The 19,946-nt window shown below is 45.8% G+C and overlaps 1 long non-coding RNA gene across 1 annotated transcript in view; it reads right to left on the bottom strand.

Moving 5' to 3' along the window:
• The window catches only part of LOC123286136 (uncharacterized), a 32,747-nt gene extending 13,074 nt beyond the window's left edge, over nucleotides 1-19,673 (bottom strand). Inside the window, exons 1-2 of the long non-coding RNA XR_011503107.1 lie at nucleotides 19,285-19,673; nucleotides 10,846-11,070 (exon numbers count right to left, since the gene is read on the bottom strand). This is a non-coding gene — a long non-coding RNA (uncharacterized lncRNA). The remainder of the gene's footprint in view (nucleotides 1-10,845; nucleotides 11,071-19,284) is intronic.
• Between the last annotated feature and the right edge of the window lie 273 nt (nucleotides 19,674-19,946).

Here is a 19,946-nt window from a genome sequence, read left to right as displayed (position 1 = left end):
ACCAGGGATTATGTTAATATGTTATGACTATACTGTAGTATATTGTGAGGTTCTGTTAACATGTCACGAGTGCACCATAGTATACTGTGAGGTTCTGTTAACATGTTAGAAGCACATCATAGTATACTGTGAGGTTCTGTTAACATGTCACGAGTGCACCATAGTATACTGTGAGGTTCTGTGAACACGTTACAAGCACACCATAGTCAACTGTGAGGTTCTGTTAACATGTTCCAACCATGCCATAGTGTACTGTGAGGCTCTGTGAACACATTATGAGCACACCATAGTATACAGTGAGGTTCTGTTAACACGTTAGGAGCCCACCATAGTGTACTGTGAGTTTCCATTAACACATCACAAGTGTACCATAGTGTCCTGTGAGTTTCTGTTAACACGTCACGAGTGCACCATAGTCTACTGTGAGGTTCTGTTAACACATTACAAGTGCACCGTAGGGTACTGTGAGATTCTGTAAACACGTTACGAGCACACCGTAGTGAACTGTGAGGTTCTGTCACACATTACAACCATGCCATAGTGTACTGTGAGGCTCTGTGAACATGTTTTGAGCACACCATAGTATACTGTGAGGTTCTGTTAACACGTTACGACCACACTGTACTGTACTCTGAGGTTCTGTGAATATGTTATGAGCGCACCATAGTGTATTGTGAGTTTCTCTTAACATGTTACGAGTGCATCATAGTATACTGTGAGGTTCTGTGAACATGTTACAAGCATGCCATAGTGTACTGTGAGGTTCTGTGAGCACATTACAAGTGCACCATAGTGTACCGTGAGGTTCTGTTAACATGTTACAACCATGCCATAGTGTACCATGAGGTTGTTAACACGTTACGAGTGCACCATAGTGTACCATGAGGTTCTGTGAACACATTACAAGCGCACCATAGTATACTGTGAAGTGCTGTTAACGTGTTATGAGTACACCATAGTGTACTGTGAGGTACTGTTAACATGTTACAAGTACTCAATAGTATACTGTGAGGTTCTGTTAACACGTTATGACTGTACCCAGGTATGCCGTGAGGTGCTGTTAACATGTTATGAGTACACTATAGTATACTGTGAGGTTCTGTGAACACGTTACGACTGGACTGTAGTATACTACAAGAGAACATATGAACACCATATAAAACCGTGTTATTACAATTTGTCTCAAGTTGTTTATATTTACGGTATTCCTAAAAATGCTAGTGCTCTTGAATAAATTTTTCTTTGTCTTGAGTGACTTTACCTCTGAATTTACATTTAATTCTAAATTCTTTAATATTGTGCTAGAGCTCATGTTTTAAGGGCCTGGGAGTATTTGGCTTTGCTTTCCACATTCTACAACCATTAAAACTCACATCACCTGATAACACCTCTGGAAGGCACCACGTATTTTTATTTAACAAATGACATCAGGTTGGCACAACGTGCAGGCTTGAATCTGTTCACTGCCTATTTGTATTTTATTGACATACTTACTAACAGCTAGTCTTGATTTTTTATTAATTCAGAAAAGTATTTAGATTCTATTCTTTTTTTTTTCTTTTAAAGATTGGCCCTGAGCTAACATCTGTTGCCAATCTTTCTTTTTTCTTCTTCTCCCCAGAGCCCGCCAGTACATAGTTGTAGGTTCTAGTTGTGAGTGCCTCCAGTTGTGCTATGTGGGACGCCACCTCAGCATGGCCTGACGAGTGATGCCATGTCCACACCGAGGGTCCAAACAAGGGAAACCCTGGGCAGCTGAAGGGGAGCGTGCAAACTTAACCACTTGGCCACAGGGCGGGGCCCGTAGATTCTATTCTTAAATTCATTTTTTTCTTTACATCTGCTCCATGTTCAATATGGAGATATTAATATACAGAATGTGCCAAACGAGGATATGCTGGGCCACCCTGCCAGGCCTCGTGTGACAGTCTGAGTGATGGACATTCGGAGCAGTCTGGGGAGGACTCCGAGGGCCCATGGACAGGCAGGGCGGGTCCAGGGAGGATCTGAGGCCCATGGACAGGCGGGGTGGGTCCGGGGAGGATCTGAGGCCCATGGACAGGTGGGGTGGGTCCGGGGAGGATCTGAGGCCCATGGACAGGCGGGGTGGGTCCGGAGAGGACTCTGACTGTGGCTGCAGTTTCAGCGTGGCTCCACAGCCTGTCAGGCTCATACAGTTATCCGACTGCCTCAGCCTGGATGTTCCCACCCGGGCAGTTCAGGCCGATGTCCTGGCAAGACAGAGGGTTTGACAGCCCAGGTTCATCATGAGAAATCTTTTTCATTTCCTCGTATAACCCTGAATGGTTATATCATGAAGCATACAGTGCATTTCCCTACCCTTTTCCTATGTCCCATTCTAATCATAAGGCCAGAGCTGACCTCCTCCTCCCGCTCAGAGTTTCTCCAACCTCAGTGCTCGTCAGCATCACCTGCAGGACCTGGTGGCCCCACTCCACAGTTTCTGATGTGGGGTCTGGGGTGGAGCCTGAGAACATGAATTTCCCGTATGTTCCCAGGTCGTACTGATGCTGCTGGTCCCGAAATCAGGCTTGGCAAACCACTGCAGTGCCCATGACCTTTCTGCTTGTTCTAAGATCACACACAACCCTACAGTCAGTTTAAGTCACAAGATACATTGTCAGTGCAGATATGAAAAGCATCAAGCCAGATATTAATGCCGGTTCAGGTAAGAGCTCTCCAGTGTTCCCCACTGAAGTCTGCTCACCAGTGGGCTGTCTGCCCTCCAAAGAGGGGACAGTCAGTCCATGCGTCTCCTCCCCACCTGCAAACTGGCACACACCCTCCTAGCCGGGAGGGAGACTGAGGAGGGAAAAATTAATAAGATAGGAAGTTCTTCACCAGCTGCTCCCTTTTGCTGACAGCCTGGCTTCACCACCCCAGGTCGGGCAGACGTGCTCAACTGACCATTTCCTGGGCCCGCTGAAGGGTCCTTCAGAGCCCCCACCCCCAGCCTGTCTGACAGAAGCCCCCGAGCAGGGGCCGCCCTCCTCTCACTGGCGGGTGTGCTCTGAGCCCTGCTCTCCGGCAGCTCAGCCTCTCGCTCAGACCCTCACTCACACCTGCCGTGGGCACCACTCACCCTCCCTACAGGTCCCTGGCAGCTTCAAACAGCCCCAGGCCCACCCTTTCTCCAGACCCAAGCCCTGGAGATACTCCCCTGCTCTTCGCCCCGGTGCCAAGGGGATGTTACAGCTTCTCAAATACAGCTCCGTGACCGTGCAGCCTCTCTGCTCCGCTGTGGGCCACGCCGGCTTCCTCTGGCACCTGTGCACAGTGTACGCCAGTGTGGAGGACGCACATCAGGCTCTCCGATTGGTCTGTTGAACCTCTTCCTCACCAGGCCGTGGCGTGCAGAGACAGCTCCATCCCCGTGCCCCTGAGGAGCGATGCCATAGGGCAGAGCCCAAAGGTCAACTTTCTCCTAAAAGAGCCTGCCCACAAGAAGAATAGCTTCAACATCTTTGTCCTCTTAGCCCACTTCTTCCCTTCACTTACTTCCTACAAGTTACGAGCCTTCCTCCCTGGTGTCGTCTTCTTTGAAAGTCTGCACTTGGTCTGGTGTCACACTAGGACTTTCCTCTCTCCTGTCTCTCTGGGAGCCACAGCTGAAACTTCAACTTGAACATCCTGTGACCATGGGAATCCCGCATCCTCCTGAGCAGGACTCAGCATCAAGACAATTCTCTTCTGCAGATGCCTTGATGGAGAGAGTAGATTTGTTGAAGATGTCACAGGGCCTCTGTGCATTGCACAAACCTCCTTCAGCCCTTCCCTTCCCCAAAACCTCTGTCGACTGAGGGCCTCATCTTTTATCATTCCTCCACTACCCTGGGTTCCACTTCTCCTTCCTCTCCCTGGCCCTCAGACTCCGCCATGGGAATATCAAATCTGTCTCCTCTTTATTATGCCGAGTAATTCTCTTCTTCCTCAGGAAGCTGGACCAGCAGACCTCAGGGTCCTGGAGCCTCAGCTTCTTCCTGGCAGCCACTACTCAGTAAAATCAGGTAGAAGCCTGCACAAGCATTGTATTGTCACTCCTTACTGCTGTAACTACGTCATCTCACTTAACCGCCAGGAAAAACATTGTGAGTGAAATAGCAGGAGAGTTAATGTTATACATGATGAAATTGGGATGCTGAGATCTTAATCTACTTGCCCAACTTTGCAAAGTAGAGAAATGGCTAAATCTACTTTTCATGTCTCAGAGCTGCATTCTATCACGAAACAGTGACGGCGCGCCAGCACGCCTCAGCACAGCCTTCCTGCCTCGTTTACCCAGGTGTGGCCTCACAGGCCGGTGCCAGAAGCAGACACAGGTGCAAGCAGATAAGCTGGCCCAAGAACAGTGAGGCTGAGCACCAGCCCAGAATCAGGGCTCTGAGGAGAAATGGCGCTGCTCTTCAGCCAGCAGCTGCTGTCATCAACAACTGTATTGGCCACCATTTTAAAAGATTAATTTCAAATTGCTTGCATTCCAAATTCCCACCAAGTAGCTCAGCCTGGCATGGTTTGCAGCATATTGAAACAGGAGGGGCAGCCGTCCTCTGCTGTGGGGGGAGGACGGATTTGCCTTTGAAGCTGCCGTTAGCATCAACAGGAGTCGTGAATTCTCGTCTAGTTTCAGTGGGAGGAGAGAGCGAGCTGGATGATGAGTGTAGGTAAGTTATTCCATTCAAAGCATTGCTCGCAATTTCTATTAGCAGCCATGGCTTATCTCCTTGTATGTCTTCATGAACCAAATTTTGCTCCCCAGTGATAATGCTTTAGATTATCAGCCGTATCAGGTAATGTCACCCGTGATGAGCACCTGCTGTTAAAATAAATGCTGTGTTCTGTTCTGCATCTCAACTTGCTTTTAATGCAGGCTCCTAGGGGCTCGTGCAACACTGGGAATCCATTTATCGCACAAAACAGCCTCCTGTTTACACACAATCACTTGGTAATCATACAGCCTGTGGACAAGAAGTCAAGAAAAACAATAAGCTTGGCTCACTGGGCAAGGCTGAAACAAGGGGGCTGTCTTTTGACAATCAAGCGCTATGTATGAGGATTAATGTGGCTTTTGATAAACTGCCAAACAACCACAGAGGCCAGATTTAGAACAAAGCTCGTGAAGACCTTTCGGGCTCTTCATTTTTATGAAGACTCTTCACAGATCGTGCCGAGCAATTGTTTAATAATTGGAAGTCAAATGTATTAAAAGAAAGCATAACTAAGTGTTCTCCCTCAAAACCCAGGTAATCACATTTATACTCATTTTCATACCAAAGAAATCATGTTCTGCAATCATAAAAGGTAAAGATATCATCTCCTTTTTCCCCTAAAGCCCGGTGTCCTAAAGCACATGCACATTCCTCCTGCATTTGAATCTGTGCTCCTGGTCTGAGTACAGCCCCACAGAGAGGGCGACCGCCTGTGTGAATGACCAGAAACACCACGAAGCCCGCAGCCCCAAAGCCTTCTGTCCACTTCTCACCTGCTGAAATGGGGTTAAGTAATATTTTCAAGCTGGGCACTGGGAGACAGTCCTTCATGGATTTCTCATGCACATCTCGCTGGGTGCACCAGGAAAGAAAGGCCACAATAACTCTTACACAGTGCCTTTCATCAGGGTTGTGTTTGCATTGAGCAACCTTAAGAGATGAGGTAATGTCTGTCCCCAGACAAAGGACAGGCTTGCTTACTTCTTCTATAAAAGTAGTGAATTATCCCAAATCATCATTGCTCGGGTCTGACGCACACCCACTGCATGTGGGGCATCCATCTCCCCACGTAACATGGGACTCGGGGCGAGAAACTGAAGCAGACGCTCAGATGCTCATGCTGTTGCTGTACTGTGAGAAATAAAGTCTTCTGTCTCTGACAATGGCTTCTCATGTCTTCTGCCAGCATCCACAAAACAGCCACAGGATAACATAACGGCTCATACGTAGGACAGAATCAGATCCAGGCCTGCACTAAGAGGCTCTATCTGAGCCCGGTCTGGGCGTCCAGAGACCACGGGTGATGGGAGGAAGGAAAAGTGTTTCCATTGACATATCAGCACAGATTTCTGGATGGGACAGTCCCTCCCTCCCTTCTTCTTCCTCTCCTCCCAGTTCACGTGGTTCAGGGGGGCCCAACACCTTTTCTCCTCAACTCCAGAACTGGGAACATGGTCCAGCCTGGGTATCTGGAGCAGTCCATCCTCCCGTTCACACAATGGGTTCAGGAACGTGGCTCAAGCCAGGTAATTGAGACTCAGTTTATTGAGCACCAACCACAAAATAGGAACTCTTCTAGCAGCTGCAAATATGTTTGGAAGCCACACAGAAGAGATTTGGAAGAGCTTATATAAAAGTGGAACTTTCCTGGAAATAGCAGGAAGGAGCTGCTGTCTTTGAGCTGTGGTTGCTGATGTGGTGGAATGTAAGGCTCAGGTTGTGGTGCTCATTCTTGTCTCCTCACTGGGAGATTCCACTTGATAATAATCTCACCCCAAGAAAAGCAGATGGAAACTGATTCCTGGTGGCCCCTGGTGTACCTCCATGCAGCCGTGCATTCCTAAAGCCACTCCAGACTGGGTGTTCAGATCACAAGGGGATCCATTCCATGTTTAAGTCAAGCTATTTTGATTTGTTTTTCTGTCACTTAAAACCAAGAGCCCTCATAATATGGGGATTAAGTAAATTTGGGTAAATCTGCTTACTATACTAGAGAGCTCTTATGCAGACTGGCATATTAAAGTCATGGGAAATCCTCCTATGAAAAATTTGTGTAATTTTGTTTAACTTGTGATTTCTCATACTATTGGCCATGGACCTTTCCACTTCTCTTTTTTTAGCAACAACTATCAATTTCTTATAAAACTGATGTTCTATGAACCTCACTGGAGAATGTTGGAATGATATTCTTTTCCCTGAAAATTCATCATAAACTTATAAATCAGAGGATCAAACAGAACAAACAGAAAATGTGCGCACATGAAAGCTTGTGTCTGTATAACCTTGTACTTCTTCCACCAGCACTGAATGAAAACCCACTGTGTGTCAGACAGTGGAAGGCACTGAATACATTAACTCAGCAGGAAAAGTAGAGCAGGGTGTTACACAAAAGTCAATGTCTTCCACTGACCACAGAAACACTACAAATGTCTGAAAATACCGCAGTATTTCATCCCTATCAGGAAGCTTGATATCACACTTTACCATACTAAGACCATATTAAAACATTGAAAAATAAATCTATTTTCTTGATTTTTGTTAGGAATTACAAAGCAAATTCCTCAGATTATGCACAGTCACAATCTCTCAGAGGACAACTAGAAATGGTTGAAATATCCAACCTATTTAGAACATGAGTATAATGTAATTTTGTAATAGGAAATCTAATAATACCAGATTTACAACCCAATTTATAGTCCAAATGGTTCCAATTTGGTCAGGAAATAAAACTAAAGTCAATAAACTGTTGTGTTAAATATTCTAAACAACGAGTGGAAACTGCTTGGCAATGTTATAAGATGGAGCAACACATAAAAGAAGATGCCTGTGGAGTATGATGTAATCTTGAAGCCAGACTCACAGGAAATGAATTACGTGAATCAATTCCATTCAACACGTTGTTTGGTCCTAGCATTTGTCCAGTCCCATGCCAGGCACTTGGGGGATATTTCCAAACAAAACAAACAATGCAGCATTCTGCAGTCATCTTGTTTATCTCAAGAATCAGCTTGGAAGGCAGATACCACTTCTGACCTGCCCTCTAAGTGCCATGAAAAATCAGAAATAGAAATACATCTCTGCAGGTGAAGCTCCAAACAAGAGAGGCTGAGGAAGGGAGGGATGGGTTTGGTCAGTTCAGCTCAGGAAACTTCAGAGAGAATCCCAAGAGAAGAGATTAATATAAGCAATGCCATGGGAAGTTTTCTTTTGGTTTCCCGTGTTTGCTAGTTTTAAACTAGAGAGTGTGTGTAGTGTCAGTGCTGTGACTGGGCAGAGGGAAAACATCAACAAGCAGCTGGAGCTACGTTTGGGCAGAAAGGATGAGACCGACAACAGACAATAGAAAGAAAAGGGAAATATCTTATTCTTTTATTTTGACAAGTGTTTCTTGGGCAACTACTGTAGGAAAACATTGTTGTAAGCTTTGAAAGTATATAAAGAGTAATAATTTCCCAGATTTGTCATCAAGAAATGTCAATAGATCAGATACAGAAAATAGCACACTGAAAGAAGCATGCAGCAAGGGCCATGAGATTGAAACATTACTTGCTATTGGAGGTTCGAAATGGGGTAGATTCCTTCTGGTTAGAAGTCAGGAAAAGCTGGATATACTCTGATTCTTAAGAAATGAAAGATTCTGACAGGTGCAAAAGCGCATGAGGAAGAATGGATAAGACTTCATACTTCATTGCATAGAAAGAATGTAAGAGTCTATCTCAAATGAGATAATGGATCTGAGATCATTCTGAAATGGTCAAGCACAATACAACCGTAAGGATTTTCAGGGCTCTGGTCAACTCACTCAATGTGTCTGAGCCTTGGTTCCTCAACTGCAAAATGGGAAAGTTCATGCCTCCTCTGTCTTCTACATACAACTTCCAGATGCTTAATAAGAAATTCAACAACATATTTTTAGTAAATTTTGTTACCATATGTATTTCCTTTTAAAAACAGATTATTGAGGGGGCCGGCCCCGTGACCCAGTGGTTAAGTTCACGTGCTCCACATCTGGAGGCCCAGGGTTTCGCTGGTTTGAATCCTGGGCACGGACATGGCACAGCTCATCAAGCCATGCTGGGGCGGTGTCCCGCATGCCACAGCTAGAAGGACCCACAACTAAAAATACACAACTAGGTACCAGGGGCTTTGGGGAGAAAAAGGAAAAATAAAAGATCTTTTTTTAAAAAAAGCAGATTATTGAGGTATAACTAATGTACAAAAAGGCTGGACATATTCAATGTACACAAGTTTGGATGAGCTTGGACATATGTATGCACCTGCACATCATCACCAGTATCAAGATGATAAACATACGCATCATGCCTTTTTGTTACTTTGTTTTGCGGTAAGAACACTTACCTGAGAGCTGCCCTCTTAGCAAATATTTTTAAGTGCATAATCCTCTGTTGTTAACTATAGCACAATGTTGCACAGCAGATCTCTAGAATTCATTCATCTTGCAAAATTGAAACTTTATATCCAACCAACTCCCCGTTTCTCCATTTCCCCACCCCGGCAACCACCAAGCTGCCCTCTGCTTCTATCTATGAATTTGACTATTTTACATACTTCATATAAGTGGAATCATGCAGTATTTGTCTGACCAACGTATTTTTTAAATTATTAATCACTTCAAAATTGGAGTTTACTTTATCACTCCCAAACCAGAACCTGACCATTTAGGTGAGTCAGTCAACTTTAAATGAAAATGCAATAAAAATAGAAGTATCATTTCCAAGAAAAATCAACAAGGCCAAAGCAAAAATCGTCTGACTAAAGATGCAAATATGAAAACCAAAAAAAGTAGGCTTAAAGGACCAAAAATTAAGTCAAATCTACCTACCCCACAGCCTGCTCGCAATGCAGGCTTCTGCCACAGCCTCAGAGAAATTCCAATGTGTTTTGACATATTTATCTGTAGGAGACGCCACCATTGCATTAGCATTCTTCAAATTATCTTTACATTTAAATTGATTTCAATTACATAGACATTTCAAACCATTAATATTCATTTGAGATATTTCTGATACCTTCTCAGTGTGCTAAACTTTTTTAGGCACTGGTTCATAATTAACCCACTCCACATGGAACTGCTGGAGAAGAGCCCTATGAAATTCTGATTAGTATAAGAGCCTGTTTGCATATGTTCAAAGGTCCTAAATTATAAAATTCCACTGACAAGGAGTTCACACTTACTAACTATTCCACCAGGATCTCACTTTCAGATTTCTCTCTCTCCCACTGTCTGGGAATAAGGAACTTGGGTGAGAGACAAGCTCCAGCAACAAAGGACTCGTCGTCTTGTTAGGAGAGAGAAAGGAGGAGTGTGACGGACTCTGTGGGGGGACAGGAGACGGAAATAGAATCTGGAGGGGAAAAGACCCCTCCTGTGGATCCCTGAAAGACTCAGTGTGAACGGAACTCAGGTACCATGGAAACTTACAGAAAACTCAGTTGATTTGTTCAAACAGAGGCAGCATGGACAATTTCATGAGCCACAGGCAGAAGGAACCGCAAGCATTTAACAGAAAAATGAACAGCACTTGAGGGGAGGAGTCACGGAAATGATGGTGTTGGAAGCAGTGCCATCTAAGTCTCACTGGGCAGTGAAACCCGCAAACGTGATCTGGGATACATGAGAACCAGATTAAATAAATACAAAATACTTGGCATTTAAGAGGCATTGAAGAACAGTAATTGCAACTGTTATATTATCTCAATTGGGCTTCTCAGTTTAGCTAAACTTGAGTTCAACAAAGGTTTCAGGCTGCATCCCCACGAGCATTAGGATGGAATGCAAAATTAGGCAACACTGTGGCCTGGTGGTCTGCTCTGTGCTCTGAGAAGATCGGCCTCAGCAGACCATGAAATCTATGGAAGGCTGCATTCCTGCATCTGTTTGGGATCCACTGATCGTGGGAGAAAAGCTGAACTTGTGTTCCAGTTGGGATCTATCTTGTATGAAGGCCTGGAACTTTCCCCAAAGTTGCGTTGGAATGGAGAACACCAGTGGAAACCCAGAGAAAACCCACTGAGAGTTAAGAGTGGTCCACATGGCACAGGGCGGGATTGCAGAGGACCTGTAGTTCCAGCGAAGTCATCCCTTAACTGAGCTTACCAGAAGGAGGAGAAGGGCAGTATGGAGAGGAAGCCAGCAACCATAGGGAGGCAACAGCCTTCGAGCTGAAAACAGCAGGTGAAGGTGATTCCTGGCTGGCGGAACAGAAGTTCAGCAAGAGTCCGCAGGTAGAGGAGGTCGACATTACTCCGAGGTAACGGCAGTCAGCACATCAGAGGAGCTCAGTACCAGCACAGGCAGAACCAGCAACTGGTCCAGCTGGTCCTGGAAAAACGGAGTAGAGAGATTGCTGCACTGCAGGCAAAACTTTTCAGAATGGCCCTCATTCCTCCTGAGCCAGGCACCCTGGAGGAAATGCAAAGGAGATGGTGGAGAAGGAGTCTCTGTCTTGGGACACATTCGCTGGCCAGGTCAGTACACTCTACATCCACTTATTAGATGTGGACACTGAGATTCAGAAGCTTGACCAAGTTCAAACAACCAGTTTTTTTCCAGCACAAAAATTAGGACATGGATCTATGTGATATTAATTTCTCTTTTCTTTCATTTATACTGACCTGCCTCCTTTTAAAAAAATCTTGGGTACCCAGAGACATTTATTCCTCTGCTCCCTTCAATTTTAAAGTTTTCTTATTTTACATTATACTTAATTACATAAGCTTCTTCAAATCTTTTTTTGGAGTATGTAGGGTACAAATATTACATAAGAAAAATAAATTGTATTTCTATGGGAAAATGTGTTACAAGTTCCAAATGACAACTGGCATTTGCACGAGCCTTTACTCTCTGACTTTCATGATCTGAGATCAGAATATATTTGGGTCACCCAGAGGATCCTTTTACAAACCTGCCAACAGGTCTCATAAAAATAATAGGAAATAAATAATACTCTGTATACTTTAAACTACTTTGATGAATATCTTCCAATATATCTTGTGAATTTAAAAATTTATACATATTTTAAAGAAACCTGATGTGGAAAGGTTATACATCCATGAGCTACAAAATGATATTTTGGTCAGTGATGGACCACTCACACGATGGTGGTCCCATAATGGAGCTGAAAAATTCCTATCACCTAGTGACATCATAGCCGTCTTAATGTCAGAGCGCAACGCATTACTCACAGGTTTGTGGTGATGCTGGTGTAAACAAACCAACTGCACTGCCTACTCTGGAATGGACGCCTAAAAGGACTTTCATCCTTAAAGAGGCCAAGTCAGTGCCAGGTTTCAAGGCTTTTAAGGTCAGGATAGCAATCTTTCTTGGTGGCAATGCTGCAGGCTACAAATTGAAACCCTTTGTGATCTGGCACCATGAGAGCCCCAGGAACTTGAAGCATCTCAATAAGAACACACTTCCAGTGTACAGGAGCAATAAGAAGTTATGGATGACCCAGCTCCTCCTCCAGGATGCCCTCCTAAATTGCTGTGCCAATGAAATGGAGAAGTACTGTTTGGAGAATAATATATCTTTCAAGATTTTGCTTATTGTTGATAACGCTCCCAGACATCCTCCTGAAGATTGGTGATCTTCATCTCAATATCAAAGCAGTGTTTCTCCCTCCAAACACCACCTCTTTGTTTCAATCAATGGATCAAAGAGTTATAACAGCTTTTAAGGCCTACTACCTGAGGAGGACCTTTGCCCAGGCTATTGCTGAAAATAAGACACTGATGCAATTCTGGAAGGATTACAATGTCTGTGACTGCATCAGGAACCTTGCTTGGGCTTGGGGTGATGTCACCAAGGAGTGTGTGAATGACATCTGGAAGAAGACACTCAAGAGTTTCGTCCATGACTTCAGAGGATTTGCTGAGGGTGAGGAGGTTGCAAAAATCAACAAGGCTGTAGTTGAGATGGCAAACAACTCTAACCTGGGTGAGGATGAGGATGACACTGAGGGGCTCCTAGAGGCGGCTCCTGAGGAACTGACTCATGAGGAGTTGTTGGACTTGGAACAGGAACACACAGCTGAAGAAGAGGCAAGAGAAAAGGAAACTGCAGGAGAAGAAAAGGAAGAACCCCCAAGAAAATTCACAGGGAAGGATTTAGCAGAAGCTTTGGGAGACCTCCACAAGCTCCTTAAAAAGTCTGAAAACATGGACCCCAGCAGCGAGAGGTTTTCATTAGTAGAGAGGAATGTTTGTGGTTCGTTATCTGCTTACAGACAAATCTGTGGTGAAAACAGAAACAAACCAAGCAAACCACCATGGGCATATTTCTGAAGAGTGACCCCTCCTCAAGAAGAGCCTCAGGCAGGTCCTTCAGGAGGTGTTCCAGAAGAAAGCATTGTTATCATAGGAGATGACAGCTCCATGCATGTTATTGCCAGTGAAGACCTCCCAGTGGGACAAGATGTGGAGTGGAACACAGTGATATTGATGATCCTGACCCTGTGTAGGCCTAGGCTAATGTGTGTGTTTATGTCTCAGTTTTTAACAAAAAGTTTAAGAAGTAAAGTAAAACAAAAAATTTTTAAAATACAAAACAGCTTATATATGGATATGAAGAAAGAAAATACTTTAGTACAGTTGTACAATGTGGTTTTGTTTTAACCTAAGTGTTGTTACAAAAGGGGCAAAAAGTATAAAAAGTTTATAAAAAAGTTACAGTAAGCTAAGGTTAACTTATTACTGAAGAAAGAAAAGTCTTTGTTTATAATCTTAGCTTAGCCTAAGTGTGCAGTGTTTATAATCTTAGCTTAGCCTAAGTGTGCAGTGTTTATAATGTTAGCTTAGCCTAAGTGTGCAGTGTTTATAATCTTAGCTTAGCCTAAGTGTGCAGTGTTTATAATCTTAGCTTAGCCTAAGTGTGCAGTGTTTATAATCTTAGCTTAGCCTAAGTGTGCAGTGTTTATAATCTTAGCTTAGCCTAAGTGTGCAGTGTTTATAATCTTAGCTTAGCCTAAGTGTGCAGTGTTTATAATGTTAGCTTAGCCTAAGTGTGCAGTGTTTATAATCTTAGCTTAGCCTAAGTGTGCAGTGTTTATAATCTTAGCTTAGCCTAAGTGTGCAGTGTTTATAATCTTAGCTTAGCCTAAGTGTGCAGTGTTTATAATCTTAGCTTAGCCTAAGTGTGCAGTGTTTATAATCTTAGCTTAGCCTAAGTGTGCAGTGTTTACGAAGGCTGCAGCAGTGCACGGTGATGCCCTGGGCCTTCACTCACTCTCCGCTCAGTCACTGACTCACCCAGAGCAGCTTCCAGTCCTGCAAGTCTGTTCACGGTGAGTGCCCTTTGCAGGTGTACCATTTTCATCTTTTATGCCATATTTTTACTGTACCTTCTCTATGTTTAGATGTGATCAGATGCAAACACACTTACCACTCTGTTAGGACTTCCTGCAGTGTTCAGTACAGCATCATGCTGTACAGGTGTGCAGCCTGGGAGCAGCAGGCTGTACCGGAGAGCCCAGGTGTGGAGTAGGCTACCCCATCTGGGTTGTGTGAGTCCACTCTGTGATGCTCACACAAGGATGAGATCCCCTAATGATGCATTTCTCTAGCCGTGTCCTCATCCTTAAGCGGCGCACACTGTACTCTCAGAATTATGTACTCTCTTCTTTCAGAGGTTTTTGATATACACTTTCAGTGGAACAGAAATAAGCAGAATTGAAAACACTGGCTGAGTCACTAAGAAATTTGTTAGTATATTTAATGTAGAAGAGTATTTTTCCATAACAAAGAGAGAAATCCAATAATCAAGGTTCTTTGGGGGAAAAGAGGCCCAAAAATGTTTTCTAACTTTTCCATAGGATGACAGTGTAGACAATACTGAGTTTAAGTTAGACAGTCCGGGGTCCACTGAATTACAGCTCCAGGTGCTGCAGCATCTACAGTGTCTGCCAGTGTGACTCTGATTTCTGGATAAAATATAAAAGTTCTCGTTTACTTGGAGAAGTTAACCTTTCTCTAACCACATTTCCTGACCCCTTTGGAGAACAAAGCCAGTGCTCAAATAATTCATGATTGACCCTAGGATGTCCCCCAGAGGTCCTTGGGGAGCAGGGCGCCTGGTCCAGTGGAACTGACTTCTAGCCCACGAACCCGGCCCCACGCGCATCACTGGGTACTCAGCCTGAGCAAAACCAGCCAGGGGAGAGGGTGGAGGGTAGCGGCTGATCTTGCCCATCAGAAACAGAATTAAATACCACACGGGGTAGGCGCTGGCTGGACTGTCAGGCACGCGGGAGGGACGGAGGTGAGGAAATCTGGGCTCGCACTCTGGGTACAACGACCCTCACAGAGTCACAGGTTCGCAGCGACCACGGAAACGCAACAGGGGCCGGAGCTGCCTCCACAGTGAGGTGACCACTCACAGGACAGCGCCAGAGCCCCTGCAACTCTCATCAGCTGAAGCCCGAGTGTCCGATGGCGCATCCGACCGCCAGGAGGAGGCACGGCGGGTTTCTGGTCCTCTCTCGCCGACCGAATCTCGCACAAGCTGCTAATCAGCAGGAGGAAAAGCTGAGAAGCAACCCGACGTATGCGACAGAGGCCCCCAAAGATTCAAGACATAGTGGGCCAATTCCTCCGGAACAATTGGGAGTAAAAGTGGTGACAGAAACAGCAGGATTGTTTGAAAGTCATTTCTGAGAAGCAGTTAGACCTCCTGGACACTCACCAACTCTGTGAAGCTGGACTGCCACCCCCTCTCTGTCGGACCGGACGGTGACTGTAGAGAGGGAACTGTCGTCGTCTGGGTGGACGGCCGCCAGGCAGAGGGCCCCAGTGAGCCAGGGAATCGGTGAAAGCTCCCACGCCCGATGCTGAGACACCAGCGTTCCCTCCTCCAGCCCGGCCCTCTCTGTTCTCAGAATGCCAGCTGTGAGGACCACACCTCCAGGCAGGAGGTCAAAGCACCTCTTCTGCGCAATGGTGCAAGTCCAAGGGAAAAACCTTAAAGCGCTCTCACAAAGGATTTCCCCAGAAAGATGCTCATCAAATCACTCTACTCCCAAGACCACAGTCCACCTCACGCATGTGCACAGCTTCTAAATGGGATCTTTTGGAGCCCTGTCCTTAAACACGAATGGTCAGTAAAGACATCTGAGGCGATTCTAATGCAGACAGTGGGCAAACACCCGTAGAAGCAACCTGAAGGAAAAAAGACTATACCGGAAGAAGAAAAGTAAACTTTAAAAACAGCATTAATAGTCTCAGAGAAATAAAAGGAGATATCGCATCAGTCAGTCTAAAGAAGAATGACACGCTAATTAAGGAAATCCCGACAGCTACAGTAGAAACCTTGGCTTCGCAATGCTCACGTGCCGGATATTTATTCCTCACCCACGTAAAGCCCAGTCAGTCACGGCTGGGGAGGAGGACTCTGCTCCACATGGTTACTCGGGTCCAGGCTCCCTCCAAGTGTAACTTCTCCATCCCTTTGGTCCTTAGAGTTCTATCCACTCACCTGACACACGATAAAAGAAATGGCAAAGGAGACACACCTAGTTCCTAACTCTTTGGCCTGGAAAAACATATAATATTTTTGTTAAGAAAGAGAGAGAAAGAAAGGGAGGAAGGGAGAAAGAAAAAGGCCATTCAGAAAACAAAAAAATAGATCTTGGAAAATAAAGGTGTAATAGCAATTATTAAATAATCAATGTAAGAGTTAGGAGATAAAATTGAGGAAACACTGCAGAAAGTGTAGCAAAAAGGCAAAGAGATGGAAAACAGGACAGAAACATAAAAATAATTGGAAGTCCATCCACAGAGCCTAACACTGAAATAGCAAGGGTTCCAGGAGGAAAACTACAGGGGAAGAGAGGAAAGAATAATCAAATGAATAATCCAGGACAAATTCACAGGACTGAGAAATAGGTCAGGCTGAAAAATCTCACCACAGGTCTGACATCGTAGATAAAACAGACTTATGCCAAGATACACAATGTTCCAGACACTGGGACAACAAAAGATTTCAAAAGCTTTCAGAGCAAAAGATCATGATTCCTACAATGATAAGAATTGGAACGGCACTGGGCTTCCCAACACTGACATGGAAGCTAGAAGGGAGTGGAGCCTTGTGATCAGAATTTCAAAGGGACAAAACTTTCAATCTACACTTCCAGGTCCCGCCAAACTAGCAATTCAGAGAGATAAAGACATAAGTCATGAAGACAATTTCGAACAGGCAAGGCCTCAAAAAGTTTCCCTGCAGGCAGCCCCCTTCAAGATGCTGCTAGAAAGTGTGCTCCATCAGAATGGGGGTGAATAGAAAAGAAAGACCAGGGAGCAAGGAGAAGCAGATTCAGCATGAAAGAGAAACAAAGAGAATCTTCAGGAAGATGGAGCACAGAGACATCAGGACAGTGACTGTGCACCAGCCTGGAGACCAACCAGTCCATACAGAAGCAGGAGATGGTCATCAAGAGATGAAATCGACAGCCGGCCTGCAACACTGACATTGCGGCAAGAGGACATTTAAACAGCTGGGGAAGCTGGAGATGCAGCAGCAGCATCACATAGGAAGTCCACTTAGACTGGCTGAGGGAAAGAATAAACAGAGGACACAAGAGCATAGAGGGGACGCCAGTACCCTGTAAGGGAACAGTCAGTTGAACCGTGAACACTGCAAAACGCCTAGCTCTGTCTTAAAACCTACAGGTCGGTCGTTTACCTTTTCCACATTCCATTCAGGGCACGTTTCAGAAACACATCCCCCAGGGAGCAGAAGACAGCTCCTGTGGCCCCTCTGGAGACAGACGTGTAAGCTCTTTCCAGGCACAGCCCAGGTTCCACCTCCTCCTAATCATCACCTTTAATATGCAGCCTTGAACTGAAACCACTTGACGGCTGCTGTAAAAATACTGGCAACATTTTCAAACTTTTATTAAAATTTTGATCTTTTAAAGTTTTAAATTATGTCCTTTGAGGACAAGTATTGTCAATTCTCTGTGAATGTTCTGCAAAATAAAAATGATCTTTAATAATTAAGAACAGGGAAGGCAACTGAGGAGACTTACCTATCCATCTGGTACAATGTGCACCAGCCACATGGATTAGTACGAATTTAAGACTCACCAGAAAATGTCAATAGTTGGTGACAATAAACTGCAGTCCCCTGACCCAGCTTACAGAACATGGGGAGTCATCTGATGGTCACACCCAGAGGGCCCATGGAGAGGAGAATCTAACCCTATCTTGTCTACACCGGCGTTCTTTCTTCCTGCATGTGCATCTTCACTCACTCTTTAACTGCTAAGAACACCACGATGCACCCCTACCCTGCACCCTTCGAGTCTGGGTCGGACGCTGCACAGGAGCACTGGCCGGGGGTGGCTAGCAGCTTGGGAATCACACACCTAGGAATTGCCTGTGAATCCCTGGGTCCTGCCCAGAGCAGCTGAGTCAACATCTCCAGGGCTGTCTGAGGATCTGATTTTTATTTACAAATATCCCATGAGATTCTCCTGTGGCTTAAAGTTGAATAGATGATTCAGGGAGCAGACCTGACCTGTGGAGCATTGCAGGGGCCTCTGTGGCACAAGCACCAGCCAAGGCCCGGCTCCCATCACAAAGGGAGAAGCAGCAGCACTCTTTCAGAAGCCACTGAGCTGCCGAAATCAGAGGGCGAGAAGCAAGCCTGAAAGGTGCAGATTTGCCAGGGCTGAGACCAGGGAGCCCAGGCATCGCTGGACCACCATAGTCCTTCCTGATCGCCTGCCGAGGAAGAGGCTGGTGCCGGAGCTCAGACGTCCCTCGGCTGCAACGTTACTCTCTTCCTCTCATGGCTCCAGTGCTGGACACAAAGCATCGAGAGAAGCGAGGGTGTACTTTGGTGTCTTTAACTGTCAGGATTGAGCACAGCTGCCTATATAAGGAAACAGCCCCAGCTTAAGCAAGATGGGTGTTTTATTTTCCTCTCATATGAAGGCTGCTAAAGCAGCTACAGCTTCCGGGGGTCCAGCTTCTTCCAGAAGCTTCCAGTATAGTCTGTGCTGCACCATCCTAACAGTCTGGCTATGTCCTCATGCATACGTTGTGGTTGCTGGAGTTCCAAGCATCATATCCTGTTCCATGCAGTAGGAAGGACCAGTGGCAGAAATGTGCACGTCAACCAAGTCAGGCCCCTTTCTCAGGCACTTTCCCAGCCCTACAAGATGACCTCCAGCTACATTTCATCAGCTAGTAGGTTCCTTCAGTCACGCTAAGGAATCTGTGAAATGTCGTTTGGCTGAGCACATTGCAATCTCCAGCAAAACTGGGGTTCCATTGCTCAGAGAGGGGGGAGTCAGTCCCTGGAAGTCTGAGATCTGTCTTGTGCTTAACATTTGGCTGTGGGAGATTCACCCATCGTCCCCATCTGAAGAGCAGGAACTGACACTCACTTCTCAGGACTATCACAGCATCTTAACATCAACACGCAAAAGGCCTGATGCCACAGCAGGGGTTGAACAAATAAAACAATGACAAAAAAATCTGACTTCTACAGCATACGCTTGTGCTTGCTAAACATGGTTGTGGGAAGGTTGGTTACCTGAGCACGAATAACTCCCCGATGTACTGGAGTGAGGAACTTGTCCGTGTAGCCCAGCTGCTTCACCGTCTCCCTCCGTTATCTCCCTCCTGCCCTGTGGGCAAGTATTGGCCAGGGGTTAACAGACTCTCACAAGGTCAGACAACTTTTAAATAAAATAACTACCCAGCAAGAACGGAGAAGACAAGTGATGAAAGCGTCCACACAGCACACGAGGTGGAGAATCCAAACCCGTAGAACCCTTTCCTCGCCTCCGAAACGACACGGTCAGCCCACAGACATCTTGTTTTAAGGACACACCGCCTCCTCCTAAAGCCGCCAGCCCGGCTTCTCCCGAGCAGCTCCTGTGAGGAGACTGCAGGACCCACGCACGTGCCTCCCGCTGTCGCTTCTTTCTCTACCTGTTTTTGCGGATCAAATAGGATGGCCCCGAAGTCCGCCTCCCAGCATGCTCGCGGGCGTGTGATTTATCCCGGTCCACGGAGAGCTGGGGCCTATGACCCCGCCCGTTGGGTCGAGCTGGCCTTGGACCTGCTGCGACCAGCAGATGTGGCCCAGGCGACGGGGCGGAACCTACGGACCAGGCGGCCTGACCCGCAGGCCCGGCGACCGCTCCCCCCGGAGCAGGGGCAGCGATGCAGCCGAGGCGCGGGGATGGTCGG

This window comes from Equus asinus, chromosome 5 (genome assembly GCF_041296235.1).
Source record: "Equus asinus isolate D_3611 breed Donkey chromosome 5, EquAss-T2T_v2, whole genome shotgun sequence".
NCBI classification, from domain to species: Eukaryota; Metazoa; Chordata; class Mammalia; order Perissodactyla; family Equidae; genus Equus; species Equus asinus.
The sequence above is the reverse complement of the archived record's forward strand: the minus strand, read 5'-3'. Positions and strand labels throughout refer to the sequence as shown.